This window comes from Phoca vitulina, unplaced genomic scaffold, assembly GCF_004348235.1.
Source record: "Phoca vitulina isolate PV1807 unplaced genomic scaffold, GSC_HSeal_1.0 scaffold11, whole genome shotgun sequence".
In the NCBI taxonomy this organism is placed as follows: Eukaryota; Metazoa; Chordata; class Mammalia; order Carnivora; family Phocidae; genus Phoca; species Phoca vitulina.
In genome coordinates, this window is record NW_022589714.1 from 23,180,905 (window position 1) to 23,198,331 (window position 17,427).

The window sequence follows — 17,427 nt, forward strand, 5'->3', positions numbered from 1 at the left end:
TATTACTGTTTCTAAGAAGAGACCATTGGATGAGTAAATATTCTAACTCACGCAAATTAAAATTCAAAACCAAACTATAGCTAATGTCATTATGATATATTTGTATATGTCTGTAAAACATTGCAGGAATCACCATGAAGTATTAGTAAATTAAAAAATATATGTATTTTGCCTTTATAACACACATTTTCTAAAGGATCTTCCTATAGTTCAAGGCAGTCAGGTTAAGACTTTTGAATAAAGTGGATTTATTTTGTACTGCCTTTCCATTCTCCTTTCTGTGAGTGATGAATAAATGTATATAAAATAAATTGATGTGATATAGGAAATGTTATATATTATATACAAATGTGTACTTTTTTTGTTACATAATATGGAGAGTTTTAGAAGAAAAGTAGATGAAGGATAGGGAATGGAATGAGATGATCTTAAATAATGAGCCTAGAACCTACTTATAAAGTCTTTTTCTTGTTTCTTTCTATTTTGTTTTAATAAGTTATTTATCAATAGAAATTCAAATATACCTTAATTCCATTGTAGGTGAGAATCTAGACTGGCAAGACTCTTTACTTGCCTAAATATGAGGAAATATAATAGATTAGAAAAAGCTATCTGAAATAGAGAGAGTCTCTCATGAAATAATGACAAATCAAAACTTTACCTTAGTAAAAATAGAGATGATATGAATGTGAAGAGCTGTGACACAAAACATGGCTAGGTTCTGGAAAATGTGATACACAGGAAAAACTGAAAACAGGCTACTGGACAATTTGAGCAGGACAGGAATATGTACAGCAAGTTAGGACATACTTCCACAGTTAGTTTTTATCTAAATTCTCTCAACCTACTTTAAAAAATACTTGTTCTACACTTGACCTGGAATACAAATTCAGTCTAAGATTGCCAGATCCAGCAAATAAAAATACATATGTCTGAATATTGCATGGTATATACTTACACAAAAAGAATTATGAATTTTACCTGAAATTCAAATTAATTGGACATCCAATAGTTTATCCAACATGGCTAATACAATCGGATCTTATTTTGGAAAAATTTATGTATCAGTCATCACATATGCCCACTGTGATGTTCCTGTCTTTAAAAAAAAGAGTTTATTTTTTCATACCTCACTTAGATAAGGAGCATGACTTAATTTAGGTAAAAGAAGATAAAATTCTTCTAGAACCACTTAGACTGTGGAGGGGAGTGGAGAATAATAAAGGACAAGAATGCAGAAAGGAAGACTTCTCTCCCATCCTGTATACTAGCAATTTAACCAAATGCAACCAGTCCCTGAGGTGCTTATTGATCAGCTTAATTAGTCAGATCCCAAAATAATCTGTTACTTCTTGTTCATGCAATTGACAGAGAGATTAAAGAGGAGAAATTCTAACCCTAAGCAAAGTCAGAAGATTCACCTAGGTTAAGACCTTTTCATAGGCTTTTGGTGATTTTTTTTTACAAAGGTTGTATTTAATGGCCATCTACTTTTGTTCTCAATGATGACCTGTGATTACATCAGTGCAATTGCCACCTATTGGACCAATTTATATAGGGCCTGTCCTACATCTGCTCATCCATTAAATGAGAGATCATTCTTGTCACATATATGTAAAAGACTACAGTAGGAAATTGATAAATGCGATGCCAAGGGAGAACCCAATTTATTTTCATTTTCTGATCTTGAGCAAGAATTATAGATCCCACGAATTTTTAAAATAGTTTATTGTTTCTTTGTTAAAGGCAAATATAATATTTATATATATATAACCTAAAATTTCCAGAAGCTAGGAAAGAAACTTTTATTTCTGCTAGCAGAAACTTCTTTTGCTATAATAGGAGTAGTGAGCAGTGGGGAGGATGGATGAGAATAAAACCTGGATTGCATCAGAAGTCCACCAGGAAAACAGACGTTGGGCTGCACTATAAGATACAGAGGTAGTTTGGATTTCTTACTGTGCAGAACATCTTATAAATCCACTGTAAATAAGTTTATGAGTGCATATTTATTTCAAAAATAAAATCATGTCTCTCTGGACATATAACTAGCTAATTATTTTTTTTGTTTTCAAATAATTCCATTGTCTTGTTTTTCTTGTATACTAAGATTGATTACTACACAGAATGCTAAACTACTTTTTTTTTAGTTCTGTGAAAACTCTTTAATAACATTTTAAAATCTGATTGCAAAATTATTGCATGTTCTTTTGTGGACAGTTTAGAAAGAGGGGAAAAGACAATTTTTTTAGGTCATTTCAAATCTTACTATCAAAAGGATTATAACCAGCACATCCTATTTCAGGAAATTGTGGAAATTATTGTCACATACCTTTTAGTTTTCAGTTGTTCAATAACCTATCTCCTCCTTTAGAAGATAAGTCATCCATGGTATAATCAGTTCAGAATGGTGTCATCTCTCCTTTTTTAAGATTGGAGGATTAAGAACAAGAGTGATTTATCTGGAGGCCCAGGGACTGAATCTGGCCTCGCAGATCTTTGGTTTGGTACCCATTAATTGATCTGTAATGGTTTATGCTTGAATTATCTTCCAAAATTTAATATCAGAAAAATTTATTGGGTGGCTCAGTCGGTTAAGCATCTGCCTTCGGCTCAGGTCATGATTCCAGGGTCCTGGGATGGAGCTCCACATCGGGCTTCCTGCTCAGCAGGAGCCTGCTTCTCCCTCTCCCCATTCCTGCCACTCCCTCTGTTTGTACGTGCATTCTCTCTCTCTCTCTCTGTCAAATAAATAAACAAAATCTTTAAAAAAAAAAAATTTCTTATAAAAATCAGAATGTTCATCTTCTTTTGAAGAATCAAGGTATTTGGTAAGTCCAGGCCAGACTGTAACATAGAAGGAATTCCTGGAGTTGGTAGCCTCTACATGTGCTTTTAGCCTTTAGACAGTGCTCTACTTTGCTGCTTGCTCAGTTTACTAATCACTGAGGCCTACTACCAGGTATCTAATATGCTAATATCTGAACCCTACAAAATAACAAAAGCTTGCCGCAAAGACTAGTCTTCCTCAGTTTCATGGTTTCACCAGCTCTCCATTTAAAGACTGGGTTGTAGACTATTCTGTACACTATAAGGCCCAAACAGTGAGAAATTATCCCCAAATTGGGTCAAAACTTAGAAAAAGACAATGAAGAAAGTGTCCTTTACCTTTCGGAAAACCAGCATGTCCATTTCGCAGTAACCTCATTAACATGTACTAGTAAAAGGCAGGGGGCACCTGGGTGGCACAGTTGGTTAAGGGTCCAACTCTTGGTTTCGGCTGAGGTTGTGATCTCAGGGTCCTGAGATGGAGCCTCACATGGGGCTCCGTGGTTAGTGTAGAGCCTGCTTCATATTCTCCCTCTCTCTCTTCCCTCCCACTACTCATGGGCATGCTCTATCTCTCTCTCTCAAATAAATAAATAAATCTTAAAAAAAAAAGAAAGAAAAACTAAAGAGATCCTTAAATGGGCTTCATAACAGCATCAGAATATCTTTTAAGTAATGATAAAACTCTGTGGACAGCATTTTTTTTTATCTTACCCATTTTACGTTGGGAGGATCATCTTTTGTGAGTAGAAACATCCAAGTACAATGTTGTTTTTTGTTTCTTGTGGTTTTTTTGGTGGCAATGTTGGTGTGGATTCAAATGAGTGAGTGTGTATGTATTTATTATCTGTCTGTCTTGACGCAAATAGCTCATACACTTCCTCATTTCTTATATTCACACTGAAATATGAGTAGATTAATTGACATAATGCAGTTATGAATCTTTTTTATGTCTTCACTAGAGAAAAAGTGCACTCTACTGAGACAGATTCAGTTAATTAAGTCACTCTTACTTCATATTGTACATTATTCTGTTTAGGCAGCATAACAATCCCGTTGACATTTTGCCGATGGGTGACCTCTTTCAAAGCTAATTCCTACTCAGTTGTACTCTGTAAGTGAATCAAAGGATAAAGTATAATATGAACAATTTATCTTTTTAAGGATCCAGAATATCAATGTGAAGGAAAAATAAAACTGGCATGAAGTTCATACTATTATAAAATAAGAACCATTTAATTCATGGTATCTATTTATTTAATAGATTTGTGCTTGACATCCATTTCTCTGGCACAGGCAAACATCATAAGGATTTTTTTTTAAGATTTCTCAAGTAAATTTAGATCTTGTCACTGAAAGAGCTGAAAAATAAAGATTCTGTGTAAATCACATACCAAAAGATAATTATTATTAATAATTGTATTGAGAATTTACTGAAAAGTTGCTAATTTATTAAGTATAAATGCAACCCAATAAAATAGATATTTTTGCATAAATTATAGAGTAGATCTTTAGTATTTTCTAAGACACCTGCCATCAACTCTAAATAATGAAATATCTATTTTAAATTATTATTATTAATATTTAATAAAATTAAGTGTTTTTAAACCTTTCAAAATCCTTTTTAAATTACATACATCCATAGGGGTTGAATCTGTCAGTTATTATATAAATATAATATACAAATCACCATTAGAACTCAATAGCAATGGATATCCCTATCCCTATTGAGCCAAACTTTTGCCAACAGTCTCCATACTTCTTTGATTTTGATCTCCTATCAGTAAAACATTTTTTTCATATATTTCTAAAATGTGTTATTTATAAATTATGTATACTCCACTAGTAAAATTATTAAAATATACACACAAAATATAAATATAATACAGTATAAATATAAATATAAATGTAATATATATAAATATAATATATTTATATATATAAATATAATACAATATAAATATAAATATAAATGTAATATATATAAATATATATATTTATATAAATATAAATATAAATATAAATGTAATACAGTAAATGAACACAAATTTTTTAATGTGATTGGTAATCTAAAAATCGTGCTTATTTAAAAAGTTATTATAATTAGTGAGTTCAGTATAGTAAAATGTGCTATCTTCCCATTTTTACTCTTTAATTTTGCCATAATAATTTGAAAGTCAGCGTCTATTCAATTTGTTAAAATACTTGATTTTAAGGACTGACCAAGATGAAAAAGGTACTATACAGTGATACATAGTTAAAAATGAACATAGGTTATGCTTACTAAATCATTACATTTATGTTCAAACACACCCACTAAGTATGTAAATCCTATGGAAAGAAAGAGAAGGTATGCTGCTTGTCTAGTCCTCTGCTCTGTTTCCCTTGTTTAACTGCAGATATTACTGTGGCCTGATGTTACTAAAATCTATGGTTGCTTGGTTAAAAGGTTACTCTGCTACAGTGAGGTGCTTAATTTATATATTTTTTAACCCTTTGGAGACACTGCCACTGGTAACATCTGAATATAGCTCTGGCAAGGCCAAACTCTCTTCTCCATCTGTCATCTACAATTCCCTCCTTGCTGCATCATGCATCCTATCATTCTTTTCTAGCCCAGATCCAAAGAGGAAGCCCTCTTGAGAGAATCTATTTAAAAATGGTCTACTATTGAGGCAGTGTATAACAAAGTGGTTAAGATAGTGGGTATGAAGCTCGACTACTGTATTCAAACTGTGGCTCAAACCCCTGTAGTACCTTTGGGCTAATTGTGTCATTTTTCTGTGCTTTAGCTTCCTGAGCAATATGAGGAATGTGTGGACATAGCTATGGAAAGAATTGTTATTTTGTAAGGTGATCAGGAAAAGTTAGAAGGTGATATTTAAGGAAAATCTGAAAAAAGTGAGGGAGTATGGCATAATGATATTTTGGGGAGACTGGTCAAGGTGAAGGGAACAGCATGTGGCAAATTCTTGAAGGAAGAGTATTTTGGTTCTGGCAAGAAACAGAAATGCAGAAGAGTATGGCTAGATGGGAAAAGCTGCTCAAGAATGGATGAGTTCAGAGAGAAAGTATGGAGGCAGATGATGACAGACCAAATATGTACGCTCTTATAAAGATTCTGTTTTTAACTCTGAAAGAGGAGGGGGACAATTAAGGATTTTGCGTAAAAGTGTGACAAAATCTGACTAGTTTTGTCTTTTCCTGGGGTTTAGTTCTTCCTTTGCTCTTCAATACTATATTCTAATTCAGTGAGTTTACCTGTCTTTTTTCCCCATGTAAGCTTCTGGGGGAGGGGCAGATTCATTAATTATTTATCTTTGAATCTATAGAGCTTAGTACTACAGATTAAAATAGATGTTCAATAATTATTTGCTGAAGGAGCATATTAGAAAAAAGAAAGCAATTCAGCCTTGAAGAGTCAGCTGAGAGCTGTGGAAAGAGCTGTGTTATGAAATTCAGTAGATTCGATATTTTTGTTCAGAAATACTGGCTTTGTGACCTTAGGGCAATTCTCTAATTATCGATTCATTCATCAAATCTTTTTTATTTAGTTTATTTAGTTCTATGAACAAAAGTATGGATTTTAGTTCTATGAACAAAAGTATGGTGTTCTTGTTTTTACAATGAGACCTATACCTACCTGTAGAGTCCTGTTCTCTCAAGATACCCAGTTCTAAATTAAGGGTATTGTGAGCCTCAAGGAATGTTTGTCTTAACTCACTCAAATGGACCATTTCCCAGGTATGTTTTAATGAAATTGAAGACTAGAAACTGTCTCCCAACTATTAAAGCCTTAGGCCTATTGAGAAATCATTAGTTTTATAAAACTTTAAAATGCTTTCTCCCATTCAGTTTGACATTGCTAATGATCTTGAATCTGCTCTTTCCCTTGATATTCTTATATTATCTAATGCATAAAACTTAACAAAGCATATACTACACATAAACCTACATTACTCTTCAATATAAAGACAATAGGGACATATTAAAATATACACATTAATACAGCTGCATAAAAGCAACTATATTAGTTACCATTAGACATGATGTAATATGAATTCAGCCACTAATTATTGAGATATGCATTTAATAATTCATGTTTCATTAATAATGTAACAAAAATACAGCATATAAAGGAATATATAATGTATTTAGTGTGGCATTCTGGAAAATTATCTTGAGGCAACAGTCTAATTTAAAATATGATTGTTCTTATCACACATTCTGGGCTATTTCATGAAAACAGCCATATATTCTCTTCATGACCTAGCTTTAGCTTGGCTCCTCTGAAATTTTCCTGCACTACTTTTAATGCCTTGAGGGAGTGGGGTGGGATTTAAACTAAGATCACTTCTCTATGATCATTACACATTATTGTAGCATGTTGAAATAATAAAATTTAGCATTGACATATTTTATGTGGAAGGAAAGAATAAGCTTGCAGCTTATTTTCTGTTATTGCCCATTCCAAGGTGGAAAGCCTTTCTGTATTTTTTTTAATTTTAGCAATGCAAGACTAAACAAAGTGTCATTTATTTTACTTGAGTGATTTTCTACTATATGCAATCACTTAGAATGACAGGGTTTGGTGGTATGGCTCTTAGGACTGTATGGCTCCTATTATGGTGACATCTCAAAGTAATGCCCACAATGTTGTCGATTTCATATACTAAAAAAAATTTTCTGTGGCCCAAGACATGACAGCTTTACAGAATTTTCAAAATTGTAATCCATGTTTGTTAATTAATCTATGTAATAGTATACCTTTGAAAATATTATTTATTCAGGTGACTGTATTGCTTAAATGTATTTGTATTTCATAACAGAAGGAGTCCTTTATTTTGATTATATATATTAACAGTAACTAGTTTGTGTGACTTTTTGACCTTGGTCCTCATGGGTTGTTTATTTTTCCTCACCCCTCTTAACAAATCCCATTCCATTACGGGTGTAATGGAGTCCCAAGGACTTACCTGTCCACAACTGATCTTTGCTTTTTCTCCTCACTCTTAACTGTAGTCAGATGCTTCCAGGGTACATACTCTGATCTGGGTGCTCGTAGAAACCTTGAAAAACTGCCAGATGAAGCCAATGTCGATCTTTAAGCTCCTTCCCAAATAATTGTCTTCCTTTGCCTCACCCTCTGACACTTGATGGTTTTTTGTTGTGTTTTGTTTTGTTGTGTTTTATTTGTTTGTTTTTTGGTAGGATGTAAGATATACTGCTTATCCTTTTATTTTTAGTCTTTTTTTTAATGATAAGATTTCATAAGGCAAAATGTGGCTCCTGAACCAGCTGCATAAGCATCACTTGGGAACTTTTTAGAAATGCACATTTTCAGGTCCTATCTCAGACCTATTGAATCAGAAACTCTGGAGTGGGACCCAAAATCTTTAACAAGTCTTCCACATAATGCTCATCACACTAAAGTTTGAGAATCACAGTCAAAAGGCTTTTGTGTCATCTAGGAATTTGAATTTCTTCTTCCATCTACAATGGGTTTGGCCTTGATTTCTCCCTTTGCATATGCCCTGATTTGAATTTGCTTTTCTGCTTCTGAGTTACGTTCTCACTCAGCATACCATGGTGGATGGCAAGCCTGGATTACTTGATACATACCAAATACTGACAATAGTGAACTCTCTTCACTATTCTGTACTGCCAGTCAAGGTGCCCTTTAAAGTAGATGCTCTCCTAGGATCTTAGATTAACTCTAACAGGATACCTTCATCTCAGTCTTTCCCAGGCAAGGCCCAGAGAGGCATCTCTTTCTTATGAGCTCTTCTTTTAAAGTCTTAGCCTCCCAAAAATCCCAAAGAACAACAGTACAAAGTGTAATATATCTCCCAATCAGATTTACTGTATCCAGTGCCATTAAGAAAGTCATTGTGATTCTTCTTTTTCAAAGGAAGGAGTCACTTAGCCAAATTCAGTCAGTTCTGCCAAGTTTTCCATAATTTGGTGATATATGCTCTTAATTAATACACTAATATAGTTTTATATATATATCAGGGGAAATTTATTTACATCTTGTTTTAATTTCACATTGGCTATTTCAGTATAATCACCGAAACAGATTAGTGACAGAATCGTAGCTCTCTTTTGTCTCCACGTGAATGGAAATGGATTTCATAATATGTAATAAATACTGGTTGATAAAGATGATTATGCTAAAATTAGGGCTTTGCATTATAAAATAGGCTAATACTATAAAATCATAAGCAATACCATTTTGAGCATACCTCGTTTATATTCATCACATACTGATTTTTAAGCCCCTGCCAAGAAACATCCCCCCAAAAGCAGCCGTTCAATAGAACTGAATATGTCCAACTTGATGACAACTTCTTTCACTGTCACCTGCTTTTCAGTAATAATTATTTGTAGTCTTAGTTTTTTTTTTCTTTACCTTTACATATCCGTGTGTATCACTCTAATGAATTCATTTAATAAATGTAATGACAGCCAACTATTATTTTCACTTTAAGTAGTTTGTTTTAAAATGTCACCTGAAATTAATGCAGTTATTTTATCTAGAGGTTACTTAAAATATAATTTTAAATGTTTTATCAAATCTGTTTTTAAAAAAGGTCCCGATAGCATATATCCCCCAAATCTTAATACAGTATTTAGTACCAATAAAGTAGGCATTTGTTTGACATAAAATCTGTTTTCAAGATAAGTATTACCAAATGATTATGCTTTGCTTACCAAATTGAAATAAAATTTATGAATTAGGAAAATTAAAAGGAGAGATTTTTAGGAGCTTATCCAGCAAAATATACTTACGAAAATTTACTACAAGTCCTCTGTAATTCTATTAGCCCTTCATTTATATGCAACATGGAAACATATAGCCAAACCATGTTTGCAGTAAATGACCATTTGTTAATGATCGGTTTTTCAGGTTGTTTTTTTTTTTTTTTTTAAGGACAACTTATTCATATTAATATGATATATGTGGAAATCTGAAATGTAATAGGGAAAGAAAACATATTTAAAAATGAAAAAGAGTATCCCAATGGATATCTCCATTTCACATGTTATAGACACATGTAGTTTCCAAATAACCAGAGGTCTTTCCTCTTGGGAAATGTTTCTTAAATTATTTCACAGAGAGGAGAAATTGTTGCTTTGAATTCTGAATTATAATTATTTATAGCCATGTACTCTAAGGAACTGATTTATAAGGGAATCTGGAAAATAAGGAAAACTGATATTTGCACATAAACTAATACTGATGGGTGTTGTCAGAAACAAAATCATCATTGTTATGTCTTATTCAATAAGTGATACATTTTTTAATCAGCCTTAGAAATTCTCAGATAGATATCAGGCTGAAGAGCTAAATGGTAATAAAATATGTGCAGCTACCAACCTAATCAATTTCAAATGTCATTTTCAGAGAAATAAAAAAGATTTTGAAACTTGGCGTATTTTACTAAAATATATGAGACAAAATTATTGCGTCTGCCTTTTATTCATTGGGAAACTGTACTTTCCAGTAAGTTTAAGTCTTATCCTGCTATATATTTTTTCTCTTACATGAAATAGACAACTTTTAGAATTAATTTTAGCAATTTTAAAGCCACACACACACACCAAAATGTCCACTCAACATAGTATTCATACCCAAAAAACTATCACCCTCATATGTGAAATCAATTTCATTCAATTCAATTCATATTTTTAAAGGACTTATACATTAGGGGTGCCTGGGTAGCACAGTCGGTTGGCTTCTGACTCGGTTTTGGTTCAGGTCATGATCTCAGGGTCCTGAGGTCAAGCCCCATGTTGGACTCCATACTCAGCACAGAGTTTGCTTAGGTTTCTCTCTACATCTCCCTCCGCCCCTCCCGTCCTGTGCCTCCTCTCTCACTCTCTCTCAAATAAATAAATAAATCAAAGGACTTCTACATTAAAAGTCCTTGTTCTTTGTGCTATGGGTTATACACAGACTAAAAAGATGATATTGCTAGCTTCAATAAGCTTGCAAATTATGAGAAAAGTAAGAGAGAGTGATGTTCACACAAATAATAGCAATTTAAAGTAGAATGTAATATCTATCATATAAGAAAAAAGAGTTCAGAGATTGTTCTCCCAGTTGGGAGAAGAAAGTACAGTTTTCTTTTCCAGAAGTTTTTGACTTTAATAGAAAAAAATAGCATTTGGAATATTGGGACAGAGTCCCTCCAAGGCAAATATTAGAGGTCATGAGTCTCCTTCATGATGGTGTTCAAGAGCAAATATGTGGAGGTCTTCTCTAGGTATTCTGATTCAGTAATTCTGGGCTGGGCCCAGGAATTATCATTTTTAGCAAGTACCTCAGGTGATTCAGATCAAGCAGTTAAAGATAACATTTTGAGATCTTAGGAGTTGCCTTGGATTTTACATTATGAGGCATTTATCCTCCCTTACTTTATGTAAGTTAACCAATAATCTTCAAATAAATCCTAACCACTTGTCACATTTTTCTTTTTTTTTTTTTTTTTGGTTAACTTAGCCAGAATCTGCTTCTGTTGCTTGTGTTTTAAGCTCTGTATATAATTTCTGAATCAATGTCTCTGGTTGCTCCTTAAGGGTATTTTTTTAATCTAAATAAGTGTTTTTTGGAACTTAAATATTTTGTTAATGTGCTTATGAATTTTTATGAATTCTTAAAAAGCTCATATTTATAATCTGATGATGAAATTAAATGCTAAATTCTTTTTCATGCTACTGTTACTACACTTCCCTCAATATATGTTTGTTCGCTACATTTTATTTTTTTTAAAGATTTTATTTACTTATTTCAGAGAGAGAGAGCACGAGCGGGGAGAGACAGGCCAAGGGAGAGGGAGAAGCAGGCCTCCCACTGAGCAGGGAGCCAGATGCGGGGCTCAATCCCAGGACCCGGGGATCATGACCTGAGCCGAAGGCAGACGCTTAACTGACTGAGCCACCCAGGTGCCCCAGTTCTCCACATTTTAGTTATATGAAACTTGATTTGGTTTTGAGAAGAGAAATTATTTTTCTGTATATTTTATTCTGTCTCATATTTTGATTTAACATATCCATGTTTAGATTTAAAAAAGGGCATTTCACAATTTTTACTTATAAAATGATAATAAAGCTCATTTAAAAAAATGGGAAATAGGGACACCTGGATGGCTGTTAGTTAAGCGTCTGCTTTCAGTTCAGGTCATGATCCTGGGGTCCTGGGATTGAGTGCCACGTCGGGCTCCCTGCCCAGAGGGGAGCCTGCTTCTCCCTCTGCCTGCCACTCCCCCTGCTTGTGCACTCTCTCTCTCTCTCTCTGACAAATAAATAAATAAAATCTTTAAAAAATGGGAAACAATGCATGTATTTATGAAAATAATCAGGTAATACTGCAAAATAATAATTTTTCATCATTTAGTTTCTGCAGTATACAGTTTATATCTTGAAGACCTAGGACAGATTTTAGCAATTTTTTTTTTTTAAGATTTTATTTATTTCTCTGACAGAGAGAGAATGAGAGAGCACAAGCAGGGGGAGCGGCAGGCAGAGGGAGAGGGAGAAGCAGGCTCCCAGCTGAGCAGGGAGCCCGATGCGGGGCTCGATCCCAGGATCCTGGGATCATGACCCAAGCCGAAGGCAGAAGCTTAACTGACTGAACTACCCAGGTGTCCCTTTAGCAATGTTTTTAGTCAACAAATGTTTCATGAATCACCGATGTTATGTGTTCTCAGTTTGGTTTGCAAAATTAGTTTGTACATTCATTCAAATATAATCAAGGCTCAAAATGTATTACTCCTAATTAAAGACAAAATGGTAAACTATACACAATCCTTTCCCTCAGGACTCTTAAGACAGAAAGAAATAAACATTTTACCATAAAGTGTGATAAAAAATATCACATGACCCACCAAGCTAAATTATTTCTTTTTGTTAAATATGTGTTGTGACACTCTCAATGCCAAGTGTTACTTTTCTTCATAGCATAGGCTCTGGTTATTTTATAAACACACGTGTGTGTGTGTGTGTGTGTGTGTGTTTGTCTGTGTTTTCTCCCTTCTCTGTCTTCCTAATAGACTGTGAGCCTCAGGGTAGTGTGACCTCAGAGTAGTGATCTTATGTCACTTATTGATCATTGTATGCCTAGTGCCTAAAATATAAAAGGGAGTCAGTACATATCTGTTAAGTAAATGAACAAGATGCCTTCTCTACAGATTTGTTTCATGAAAGGCTGAGCTTCCTATAGGTGTATTTTGTCAAAGAAAATTAATCACTCATGCCTCCTATGAAAATGACACTATATATATATATGTGTGTGTGTATATATGGCAGTATATATATTATATATACTACTAAATGTATGTATTATATATCTATATACATATATTTGTATTATATGTATATATCTATGTGTATATATGTATTTATATATAAAAGTAGTATAAAAATTAATAAAGTCTGATACATATTTATATATAGTATCATTTTTTAAATATCAAATATCAAATATTTGATATATGGAAGATGTTTAATAATTAAAATGCCTACAGATTTTTTAACCAGCAATCTTTCTCAGTAACTCATTCATTTGATTTCGATGCATGTAAATTAGAGGTGAATTGGGAAAGTGGGCTTTTGACTATAAAAGCATGACATAGAAATAAGATCTGTAATGCCTAATGTTAATAATTTGTAGCTAACAGGTATTGTGTTTTTACTATACAAGGAGCTACCTTAAAGAAGTCATAGATACGTTACATAATCACTGCAACATTCTATAGTAATTTTACATACTAGGAGGCTTGGAGTCTTTAGGTAACATGGAGGGTCACATACTGTGGGTACCAAGATGAGATTGGTGCCAAGGTGAGATTCTACAAGTCCTTTAAGACTCCACTGTTGGTACAATTTTCTATACATTTTACTGCCTCTATAAGTATGGAGATGGTCCTGTGACCTCTGTGTGAAGGAAGATATGGTCTGAATGTCTTGTCATATAATCTTCACACCTATATCTAAGTGGGCCTGAATCCTAGTGGAGGGCAGTTGCATGTTATTTTGCAAGACAGTGATCTCTGTGTCATCTTCAAACGAAGAGAGAGGGTGACTTCTTCAGTCCTAGTAAGTTCCAGGGAGATTCAGGCACTCCTGCTCTTGTGATTAAGTCCTGGTCCCTCTCCTCAGTTTTTACAGCCCTCCAGCTGCAGGAGATGAGAGCCTCTTTATAAGATTCCAAAGAGGTCTCCTCACTCTTACTTTAAAAAAAAAAGTATTGTTATTCACCCTAATTTGTCTTTGTCTTTTTCACTGTATCAATGACACTTAGCAAGAACCATTTGATTCCATTATTCTGATGATTTCTGCTTCTACTAAACCTCCAAAGGACCTGTAATACTGCATTTACCAGCGCATTCCCTTCTGCCAGTATCCCCACGCTGTTCCCAGCTGGTATAATGCTTTAATACTTGCATTATTATACCATGCTGTGGGCCATTCACACTACAGCTACAACCACTGGCAGAGTTCTCTTTGCCAGCTAACCCGCAGTGCACTCAGCTCCAAAAGGCCATTTTATAGTTCAGGTGCTAAACTACTCCTGACTCCAGCTCTTTTAGGTGGGATTCCCCAGGAAACATTTTTAGAGGTGAGATTTTTTTTTTTTTTTTTTTTTTTTAGAGAGAGAGAGTTTGTTGTAAAATACTTAGGGAACAATATCTGTGAGGGAATGAAGGAAAGAAAAATGGGCAGAGTCCATTTTAGCTATGATGTGGTTATAACAGAGATTGTAGACAGTCCCATAGGAAGTGCTTAAGCTGAGATACCCCTTCAGAGATGTCTCTGATTGAAGCCAAGAGGCTTGGTCTTTGTACCTTTGTATAAACCAGTAATTGGTTGTGGACTATCCTGGGGCTTGGAGGGAGTGGCATAAAATTGGGCAAATCTTCTCCCTTAAGGCAAGGACAAATCTTAGGAAGGACTCAGCTGTGGATTGTCAACTGCCAGTACTCCAGGCAGCAGGGGTTAAGAGAGCTTTAGATATGAAAAGGAGTCTGAGTGGTTCACCACAGTACCCACAACAGCCCCTGGTGCTGACTAGTAAGGAAAGCAAACGTTAAGTAAGCAGCCCTGACTTTGGCAAATAGAATTTGAGATGCTAAATTGGGTAGCTATATGATGTGCTTATTTTATTTTCTAGGAAAAAACAACAACAAAAAACAAAAAAACTACTGGGCTTCAAGCCTCTGCAAAGCAAGCAGCCCCTCAGTCATTTTGATAGGAAGTACAATATAATGACTCAACAATTCTATACATTGATCTCAATCAATTGTACTCTTAAAACTAAATAACTAAACTAAAACAACACTTTATGTTAATTATATTTCAATAAAAAAAGAGATTGAGAAGGACATATTTAAATACATATATAGAAGTTTTAAACTCAGAGAAACCTGTAAACATACTCTTTTATTTAATAGGTGAATGAAGGAACTCACATAAATATATTTTGAATAATGTTTTAACAACATAATTATTCATATAAGAAGAACAGTTTTTGAAAATATAAAATCACCATAATTTGCAAGCAGTGGACAATTTATATAACAACTATATTACTGGGTAGTTTTAAAATTCCAGTGGAAAAAGAAAAAAATTCCAGTCAGACAAAACTTGACCTAAAACTTTGCTGAAACATATATATTATACATCATTATTTAATATTTATATATATGTATGTATGTATTTATTTTACTCTACCTGAATAAGCAGTAAGAACAGAAACAGTAGTTAATTCCATGTTCAAGCAATGATTATTTCTGAGGAAAGAGATTTAGTTTAATATGTAGTAATATCTTGAGGAGAGGAGAAGTGTTCATCAGTTACATTGTTGTTACGGGCACTCGTTTTCTCACTTGCCTCTGAAGACCTCATTCATTCAACTAATTACATTTGTAGATTGTCTTCTTCCTGCCAAGCTCTAGTTTCTGGGGATTCCAAGGTGATCTGGGCACAGTATTTCCCACATGCTCAAATTCACATCGAGGAGATAGAGTGATAATTTAAAAAAAATTAATACCACACAAATGGCATAAAAGAAATATGAATGAATGTGGAGACCCAAAGATGAAGTAGCCATTATTTCTACATTACAGAAGGAAAAAAATCTTAATGATGTTTAGTCTGTCTTCTTGAGGGATAAATAGGAGCTTGCCAAGCAAAGTATTGAAGTTAATTCTATAGTACATGTTTATAAAATGTTGGCAATTCTTTTGTACTTAGAGTGCTTGGTATACTTGTGGAAAGATGTGAAGTGATTAAAAAAGAGACTGGAGTTTTGGTTTCAGAATAGGGAGGAGATTCAAAATCAAAATCACAGAGTTTAGATTTTGTTCCATGAACAGTTGTAATAAACAGGGTTTGTTTCGTTTTGTTTTGTTTTGTTTTGTTTCAGGAGCTGAGTAACATGGTTGGGTTTAGTTTTTAGAAAGGTTAATTCTGGCTATTATGAAGTAGGGATTAATATGGCCATAGACATGTGGATTATTTAGAAAATAGATGCCATAAAATAGCCCAGTAATAAGGTAGTGGTAAGCTACTAGAAAGAACTATCAAACTCCTATTTTATTTTTTTTAAAGATTTATTTATTTGAGAGAGTGAGCGAGCAGTGGGAGGGGCAGAGGGAGAGGGAGGGAGAAAGAGAATCTCCAGCAGACTCCCTGCTGAGCTCAGAGCCCAACCATATGAGATCATGACTCTGAGATCATGACCTGAGTGGAAATCAGAAGTCAGAAGCCTAACTGACTGAGCCACCCAGGCACCCCTAGAAAGAACTATCTAAAAAAAAATTAGTAGACTTAATAGAAAGAAATTTAAGAATGTAATAGAATTTAATTTGAGAACTATGTTTTCTGTGGTGTTTTTTGTTTTGTTTTGTTTTGTTTTGTTTTTTATGTGCTAACTAGAGTGTTACCTTCTTGAGTAGAGTGTCAGAGGATAGACAGATGGACAATGAGTAGACTGAATAATGGCCACTTAAGATATCTAGGACCTAATCCCCGGAACTGTGAACGTTACTTTATATGGTAACAGGGACTTTGCATATATGATTAAATTAAATATCTTGAGATGAGATAGTTGTCCTGGATTATCTGGGTAGGCCCTACATGTATCACAAGTATCCTTTAAGGAGACAGAAAGAGAGATTTGAAGACAAACGAAGGCAGTATAAGGATTAAAAGGGGGCCCTAAGTCCAGGAATACGAGGAAGCAGTCTGTAAGTGGAAAAGGCAAGAAAATAGATTCTCCCCTAGAGTCTCCCAAGGGAGCACATATTACATGATCTATAGCATACATTACATCTTATACAAAAAGGCCTACAGACAATAGGTATTTTTATGTTCTTTTGTGGTCAATACTATATGCATATGTCCCTATATGAACATCATAGTAATTTTCAGACAAATATTCCAGCAGGAATATTTTGTCTGTTCTGTTTACTGAAGTATCACAAACACCTAGCATGCCATTAATATCATAGACTTTCAGTAAATATTTGTGGAATTAAAAAAACATTGTATGAATTTTCTTTTACTTCTCATATTTTTCTATATCAATATTAT

At 34.0% G+C, this 17,427-nt stretch overlaps 1 protein-coding gene across 1 annotated transcript in view; it reads left to right on the top strand.

Annotated features, from left to right (window-relative positions):
* The window catches only part of LOC116635771 (protein eyes shut homolog), a 215,453-nt gene that overhangs the window by 57,992 nt on the left and 140,034 nt on the right, over positions 1–17,427 (top strand). The gene's annotated exons all lie outside the window — the stretch shown is intronic.